General features: G+C 44.5%; 1 protein-coding gene across 4 annotated transcripts in view; it reads left to right on the top strand.

Moving 5' to 3' along the window:
* Nucleotides 1-1,487: 1,487 nt before the first annotated feature.
* Nucleotides 1,488-9,056, top strand: part of GLIS2 (GLIS family zinc finger 2) — a 79,830-nt gene continuing 72,261 nt past the window's right edge. For all 4 annotated transcript variants that reach the window (XM_077449257.1, XM_077449256.1, XM_077449258.1 and 1 more), the window contains exon 1: nucleotides 1,488-2,442. The gene's annotated coding sequence lies outside the window, so the exon portion shown is untranslated. The remainder of the gene's footprint in view (nucleotides 2,443-9,056) is intronic.

Genomic DNA, 9,056 nt, shown 5'->3' with positions numbered 1-9,056 from the left:
CAGAAACCCACTTTCCTTTATTGGAAAATCACATCACAGCTCAACAAACACAGCAAACAAGGAAAAATTGCTGACGTTTTGCACTAGCTATAGTGCTTATTCATAGCTATGGTTTTCTGAAGAGGTTGCGGCAGTCCAGAGCTTGTTTTTCGCCTGTTGCTAGTGGTAATAGCCAGCACCTGTGGCTTCCCAGCCGAAGAGACAGTTTACAGCCTGCATGTGTGCACCTGGAGCGGTGAGATCCCTTCTCCTCCCACAGTTCTTGTTAAGAGACAATAAATCTCTTGTTCGCATTGAAAAAGTGACTGGCACCCATCATTTCATCATTACACCCACCATGCCTGTTAACCCACTCTACAAGGAAGGATGTCAGTTCTCCCTAACTCTGGTCACCATCAGGCCTCTAGAGGTCCAGGAGGTCACTACATGTAATTTTACCAGGTTCAGCAGTACTGAGCTGCACTGAGGATGGAGTGTCCAGTATGGACACTATGGGGTTGATTTACTAAAGGAAAAAAGACTGCGCACTTTGCAAAATGCAATTGCACTCTGCAAGTGCAATTGCTCCAGAGTGTAGTAAATGAGCAGAAACGCTGTTGACTGCCATCATCCAATTATGTGCTAGCAAAAAATTCATTATTTTTTTATTTTCCTTGGTCATGATTGTGCAAAGTGAAGCCTTACTTCATTTACTATGCTCTGTCTGGAGCAACTGCACATTGTAAAGTGCACAGCCTATATTTGCCTTTAGTAAATCAACCCCACTGCCTCCTCTACTAAGCTCTGGAGCAACTGCACTCGCAGAGGCCAACTGCACTTTGCAAAGTACACAGTCTATTTGCCTTTAGTAAATTAGTAAATCAACCCCAATGTCTCCTCTTGGGGGCAATCAGATGGAAACGGACAGGTGGTTTGTTTCCATCCGATCCGTCAGACAGATGGAAAATAGGACCATCATCCATCTGTTTTTGGCGGACAAGATTGGATCGGATGGTGGCGGGTGTCAATGGACATCCGCCGCTCCATAGAGGACAATGCAGGGTCCGATTACCTGAAAAACTGACAGGCAGACCTGATCAGACAACTCCTGTCAGAGGCCTAACACACTTGGTCTAATTGCCAGTCTCCTTCTAATAATCTGCAAAAACGTGTGTAAAAACACAAAACAAAAAACCTTCAGAAACGTTGCCCTATCCTTGGATGGATTGGTTGTCGATACGCCAAATAAGGCCTACGGAAATGGATAAGCAGGAAGCCAGGCGTGGACCCGGGGCACTGTACAGGAGTGTTATGAGGAAATACAGACTTGGGATAATATTGTGTCACGCTGTCATGGTGTCTGCTGGTACAAAGCCCCTATTCTTGCATTGTGTGTGTGTGTGTGTGTGTGTGTGCGTGCGTTGATAAGGCTGTGCATGGTTTTTTTTTTTTTTTCTGTGTGCAAGGTGGAGCTGAGTGTCATGTGTGTGCAGTATGTGTGTCCGGGTGGAGTTGTGTATGTGTGGTATGTGTGTAGGGGTGAGAGCCAGGCTGTGAGAGAAGCCCTTATATTATTGAAAACCACTCCTTTCCCCCTGTGTGCTGGGAGAGAAGGGGGAGAGAGGGCTCTCTGCAGCAGCCCCCTCCTATGGGCAGAGACTGGGAGGAGAAGAAGTGGAGGGGGGCGGTGTGGCGAGGAGCCCCCCTTCTCCTCCTCTCCCCTGCAGCCCCTGTCTGGCTAGTCAGGAGCATGCGCAGTGGCCTCAGCCCTGGAGTAGAACTGATGTTGGAGGGTCATTCTCAGACAGTTCTGCAGGGCTGCAATAAATCACCCTGCACATTCCCACCCCTCCCTCCCTCTGTCTGTCTCCCTCCCTCTCTCTCTCTCTCTCTCTCTCACCCTCTCTCTCTCTCCTTCCTTCCTTCCTCCCATCAGCTTGCCACCTCTCACTTTTGCAGCCTCTTCTCCCTGCTTTCCTAACCCAGAGCTCCCCCTCCCCCTTGTCCCCTATCCTTACCCCTATAAAATTGGGGTTGCTGATAAGCTCCCCTACATCCTAGCAATCCCTGACACTAAGAGCATCCTTTATCTTTGCAGACTAAGCAGGCTCTGCCCTGCCACATAATAGAAAAAAAAAACCCCATTCTGTGTAGCTTGACACCCCACTATGTCTCCTGGATCCCTCCAATAAAAAAGGGGGGTCACATCGCTTGACCACATCTGGATCCAAAGCCTGAAGACTCGAGGAACCTTTCTCTAGACATTGATCCAGACTCTTCTTTTTTTTTTTTTGGTGGGGGAGCCTTTTCGATATTTTTTAAACAAATATTGAAAAAAAAAAACATTTTTGGAAGGGTTCTTCTTCTGGATTAATAATATTATTATTATTTTTTGCAATATTTTTTTTTTTAACCAAAGAAGACAGGAATTGTCTATCCTACAGACATTGCAACCTGCTGAAGGTGAGAATGGGTAGGGGTGTTCTGGGGGAGGGGGAGATTTTTTAAGGACCTGTTTGTTAACCAGTTATAGAATGCATTCCATAGTTTGATGGGTCGGAACCAACTGTATAGGGGATTCGTTATTTGGGGTCACGGAAAGGTGATATTATGCGGGAGGTGGGCTACCCACCCCATCGTTGGCCGTTCAGTCAACGTATTGATGGGTGTTGGGGTACGGTGTGTGTTATGTGTGAATATCTGGTGTACAGGGGGGGGGGGACCTGTCACACCAATACACCAAGGGGGAGGGTGAGCTGTCACTTCTTTATAATGGGGGAGGGTAGACTAGGGGGATTCTCTATACATGAAGAACCCCATTGCAGGGAGTGTGACAGTCTACTGTCACTGTCACCGTAGCAAGCGAGATGTCCTGAAGATTGCTTTATAGGTAATATTGGTCAACATACATTGTTACTTTAACTGTATACATGTATAGGATTACTGTATTCCTGCATTTTCTCTGTTAATTTATTTGGGAGTAAAAAAAAAAATGGCATGCCTATATCTTGGTATAAGGGATATATTTTGCTTTTGTGCCAATGAATGATACTCTCTGGAATAGCGAACGCATTGTGCTCGCCTATATAGTTGCAAAATAAGTTTATTGAAAATGCAAATGAATAACTAAACGGCACATGCAATGCATGGAAGAAAATTGTAGGTTTGTGGCGTCTATAATTTTAGTGACAATAAATAAAAAGTTTAGTTTTTCTGGTAAATTAGTAGTGAGCAATAAAAATATGATTGTATGTTTAAAAAAGTATATGAAGAGCACAGCACAGCACAGCATAGCACAGCATAACATAGCACAGCATAGCAGGGGTTTGGGTTCGGGTTCAAGTTCCCTTTTTTCATTATTTTCCTTTTCTGAGTTCTTTCTGTATTTTTTTATTTGCTAGATCCATCAGTAAAAATGTTTCCATTGGTTATGAATTCTGGTTAAAAAGAGCTCTGTGTCCTGATATATATATTAGGAGGAGAGAAGAGCTCTGTGGTGTCCTGATGTCTGTGTATTAGGAGGAGAGGAGAGCTCTGTGTCCTGATGACTGTGTATTAGGAGGAGAGGGGAGCTCTGTGTCCTGATGTCTGTGTATTAGGAGGAGAGGAGAGCTCTGTGTCCTGAGGTCTGTGTATTAGGAGGAGAGGAGAGCTCTGTGTCCTGATGTCTGTTTATCAGGAGGAGAGAAAAGATCTGTGTTCTGATATCTGTGTATTAGGAGAGGAGAGCTTTGTGTCCTGATGTCTGTGTATTAGGAGGAAAGCTATGTGTCCTGGTGTCTGTGTATTAGGAGAGGAGAGCTCTGTGTCCTGGTGTCTGTGTATTAGGAGGAGAGGAGAGCTCTGTGTCCTGATATCTGTGTATTAGGAGGAGAGGAGAGCTCTGTGTCCTGATGACTGTGTATTAGGAGGAGAGGAGAGCTCTGTGTCCTGATGTCTGTGTATTAGGAGGAGAGCTCTGTGTCCTGATATCTGTGTATTAGGAGAGGAGAGCTCTGTGTCCTGGTGTCTGTGTATTAGGAGGAGAGGAGAGCTCTGTGTCCTGATATCTGTGTATTAGGAGGAGAGGAGAGCTCTGTGTCCTGATGTCTGTGTATTAGGAGGAGAGGAGAGCTCTGTGTCCTGATGTCTGTGTATTAGGAGGAGAGCTCTGTGTCCTGATATCTGTGTATTAGCAGGGAAGGAGAGCTCTGTGTCCTGATATATGTGTATTAGGAGGAGAGGAGAGCTCTGTGTCCTGATGTCTGTGTATTAGGGGGAGAGGAGAGCTATGTGTCCTGATGTATGTGTATTAGAAGGAGAAGAGAGCTCTGTGTCCTGCTATATGTGTATTAGGAGGAGAGGAGAGCTCTGTGTCCTGATGTCTGTGTATTAGGAGGAGAGGAGAGCTATGTGTCCTGATGTATGTGTATTAGAAGGAGAGGAGAGCTCTGTGTCCTGATATCTGTGTATTAGGAGGAGGAGAAATCCCTGTATTCTGATCGGGAATTAGCTCAGGCATGTTTGGATCCTAGTCCGAACCCACCTGAGCTATCCCGCCAGGAAGCTGTCACTGCATACCTCCAATCATAAGTGATCGAGGCTTTCCCAGCCCTGCAGCCACAAGTATACAAGGGCGGGGATTACCTCTGCCTCTTATGATTGGTGGTATGCAGTGACAGCTTCCTGGCGGGATAGCTCAGGTGGGTTTGGCCTAGGATCTGAACACGCCTCAGCTTACCCCCAATCCTGATGTCTGTGTATTAAGAGGAGGGTAAAAGTCACAATGTCTGTGTTATGATGGTGTATTAGAAGGACAGGTACAGACTAAAGATGTTTCTGGCCTGTTGGGCTGAATGAGGGACGTTACTCCATTCCTCCATCCATTCTGTATAGTGTGGATGGGAAAATCTCTCCTGCCCACTGCATGAAGCTGTCAGAATACCAGAACAGTGACAGCTGCAATCGCTGTTTGGCCAACAGTTTTTTTCCTGGCTACTTGGATTTTTCTATCAACATTTTTGTTGAGCCGGCCAGTGCCAACATAGCCATCTGTGGACTGGTTTAAGAAACGCTGGAAATGGAGCTGACCTCAGGAGGTGAGTGGACCAATATATAATTATGCAAACACCTACAGGGGTTGATTTACTAAAGACAAATAGACTGTGCACTTTACAAAGTGCAGTTGCACTCTGCAAGTGCAGTTTCTCAAGAGCTTAGTAGATAAGCAAAAGCTCTGCTGACTATCATCATCCAATCATGTGCAAGCAAAAATTTTGTTTTCTTTTTTTTCCTTGCATGCGATTGGGTATTCTTTGAAAAGTGAACATTTACCTCATTTACTAAGCTCTGGAACAACTGCATTTTGCAAAGTCCACAACCTATTTGCCTTTAGTAAATCAACCCCACAGTGCCTACACACACTTTCACTACTACACACCTATCTGTGCTTAGTGGCAGGCTCTCTTTAAGACCCAAGCCCAGCATTAGGGGTACATTAGACCAAGTCTCTTCCGGGGTAGTCAATGTAGTCTGCCCTTTTCTGCTCTCATTCCCTTCCTATTGGCTATAGAACACAACCTGACACTTAATTTCAATCAGACTGATCCTGTTTGGCAAATATGTCGTGAGATAAAAGGATAAATAGGGCTAAATCACTGTGCAGCACTACTAAAGAGGAATCAGAGGATGCATATGTAATGAACCAATTTTTTGCCCCCTTTTACAGATGTAGCATCCTGATATATAGGCAGGGTTGCTATTAAATGTATTTGCCAAGTGATAGTTGCCTTGGCCAATTGTTAGGAGGTCAATTGATTTCACCCTAATTCCAGAATTGCTGCACTTCTCTCTTCTGTCACTAGTTGGCCGGGTAGCTGGTGACACTAGATAAGACAAGGGCATTGCAAGGACAGAATGGAATGAATGGTGTGTCTCAGCCAATGGGCAAGGATTTTCTTGGGCCCCTTGGCCCGCTGGGAGAAACTATTTATTTGGGTGGCATCAGGTGATTAGGGTTATGTGCCACCTGGACTGGGTGGATGTGTTTTGTGTTGCCCTGGGCTGCTAGGCCAGAAACCTAAGGCCTATCCCAGTGACATCTGGCTGCTAGGCTATCTGAGGGCCTATCCAGAAGTAGTGCAGGGTCTTGTAGTCAAACCAGAAATAACGGTTCCGCCGGCCAGGGAACCAGTCGTAGTCGAAGTTAGAAGGGAAGCTGTCACCACCAAGGGACCACCAAAGGACCATTTACCTTGTTACTGGAGATCACTGTGAGTAAAGCTAAAGCCAGTTCCAGAGCAGACTTCTCGCCAACCAGGGATGGTGAAGAAGTGGGAAAGCATCAACAAGTGCCGAGTCAGGGACCCAGCGGGACAGCAGAGGTGACGCTTGTGGAGTGCCAAGCCAGGGACCTAACTTGTCAGCAAGGGTGAACCTTGAGGAGTATCTGTGAGTGACAAGCTAGGGACCCGGCAGGGAAGCGGGGGTGATGCTTGAGGAAGATACTGAGTGCTAGATTGGAAGAGCTCAGGGGATCCAGTGGCAGTGGATCAGGAAGTCTAGTGAGAGACTGAGAACTTGGCGGAGTGAAGTTCTACAATAGCAGATTGTAGAAGAAGTGAAAGAGTTCATTGCAACCTTTGTTAGAAACTGTTACCAGACTGTTGCCATAGGAGACAGTGTTCCTACTCATGCAGATGTGGTGTCCTGGATACCTTTCCCTGCATGGCTATCTGCCTATAGAAGTCTCAAAGTCTGCCAATTAACATTGCATCTACTTAAGGGTGTCCTGGCCCCAACCTCCCCCCCCCCCCCTCCAGATCCATTTAAGAGACAATAACTCTCTTTGCATTCAAGAAGTGGTGTGGCGCCCATCAATCCATCTTGCATTACACCCACCATGCCTTGTAACCCACTGTACACAGAAGGATGTCGGCTGTCCCCAACTCTGGAGGTCACCATTGGGTCAAATATAAGCTAGAGAAGGAATAATGGTTCCACAGTTAAATTAAAACACATGGCTAAATACATTGTAATTAACTTGATTTGTAAAATAAAATAACCTTCTACCATGACATGCCTAACTTGCTGGCCCACTAGTGGTGCCCCAAAGATAACCTAGTACTTCCAGGTATATGGCATAAATGATAACTCTTCTAATTTGAAAAATTGAGCTCCTCCAAGAGGATATGTGTATGAGACGTAACTTAAACATGGGATATAATTATAAGTTACAGGTCTTTGTAGCAAAAAGTTCCATGGAACCCCTCCAGTGAGAAAAGTAAAATTGTATCAACCACACTAACAGAATTAAGTGTAATCTTCTGGTGCTCTCTTATGACAGATCGGCTTAAGATGTACAGTACAACGGTAGCACGGGCCTGTTTATAAAACCACATTACATCCCAGTCCCTGATTTTGCATGTCTACTTTCTTATGTGTCATTTTTAGTATGTATCACCTTGCTTTTGTGTAGCTCATGTTATGGGCTTCTAATTCTCCTCCTTCCTTATAGGTCTCTCCATTTTTTTGGTGTTTGCCCCCATCTCAAGTTCACCTTTTATAAATGTTTCCATACTTTTATTTTTTTTATTGCTCTTGGCTCATTCGGTACATATTTTCCTGCTGTAGTGATGACAAATTACACAGCGTTTTACATACTGTTCATTCACATCAGTCTCTGCTCTCAAGGAGCTTACAATCTAAGGGCACTTCCTCACATACATACCATACACACACACACACACACACACTATGACTAATTAAAAAACAGGAGCCATAGTGGCATTTTTCCGCACGCTCTTCCAGGCCTGCAAAACACTTTTATTGTATTGGAAATTCCCTGAACCCCCTTAGTTAAACAATGGGTGACATATATGGGTAACGCTCTCATTTTCCAAAGGTATGTATATCAACATGATGGGCTAAGGCTACACACCGAAACGCATAAACCCTGTGTTATTTCGTACCACACCTGGATTATTAAATTTATTCATTGAGGAAGATTGAGCTGCCGGCTTTCCTTAATCTATATGTATATCAAAATAGGGGTTGTACGGGTACATTTAAAAAGCTTTGAGCCCCTGGCTTGGCGCATTTCATTCCTGTGGAATTGGTTAAAATGAGGCTTCTGCAATGTCTCTTCAGCAATGTTACTGCATGAACAGATCTACTAAACCATTTTTATAACCAAACAAGCACAAGGAGAACATGCAAACCCCATGCTGATAGTGTCCTGCTAGGCTTTGAACCGATGACCCCAGTTGCTACAAGGCAGAACTTCTAATGACTAAGCCACTGGGCCAACCATGTTTCTCTCCACTCTTGTGTTATTTTGCTTTTTTGTGTTTTTGCTCTGTTTCCTTATGTTGAAACCATCAGTGGCCATCTTTGTTTCCATACTGTGACTGTTTTCTCAGGTAGTAACCTCTAAAAGGCATTGGGCACCAATTACCTTTTAATTCTTGGTGTACTGGCCCTGGTACAGATAAAATGAGGGGAGCTTTCTGCATATCTCAGTGTTGAAAAGTAAAGAAAGTGCTTGATGTCTTGGATCACTTGGATTAGTGCATGGAATGGTGGTCATATCCCTGAGATATGAGTATGAGTGGTACATGGTTTGCATGATAAATAGTATGATAAATGGGGCCAGGGATGGAACAACCTTGCCTGGCCTGAGGCGTGGGTCCTATATAATCAGTAATGGTAGTCCCTGTTATCTGGCCTCAAAACAGTCAGGGGGCTGCCATGGCTATAGTTATACCCCAATAGGTATAGTAGACACAACAGACTTGTTACAGGTAGAAAAAATTGTACCTACATATAAACTTGTGCTTTACTCATCACCTTGGAACTTAGATCATTCCTTATATTTTTCCCCTTAACAAGCCCTCCTGCCTGAAATTGCACTTCAGAATCTGTTTAATCTGCAACATTTTTTGGCTAATTCTTTGCCATTAGGAAATAAGTCAACCTTTATCTCATTACAAAACTTTTCTGTGGTCTGCCATAAAGAGGGAGTCCAATAATTTGAGGATCTCATACACGACCCATATGATAGGATTGATTTACTAAAACTGGAGAGTGCACAACTGCTG

Source organism: Lithobates pipiens, unplaced genomic scaffold (assembly GCF_037356315.1).
Source record: "Lithobates pipiens isolate NorthernLeopardFrog02 unplaced genomic scaffold, aLitPip1_a1.2 Scaffold_22, whole genome shotgun sequence".
In the NCBI taxonomy this organism is placed as follows: domain Eukaryota; kingdom Metazoa; phylum Chordata; class Amphibia; order Anura; family Ranidae; genus Lithobates; species Lithobates pipiens.
Note: the sequence above shows the minus strand (reverse complement) of the source record. Positions and strands in the feature narration are given on the sequence as shown.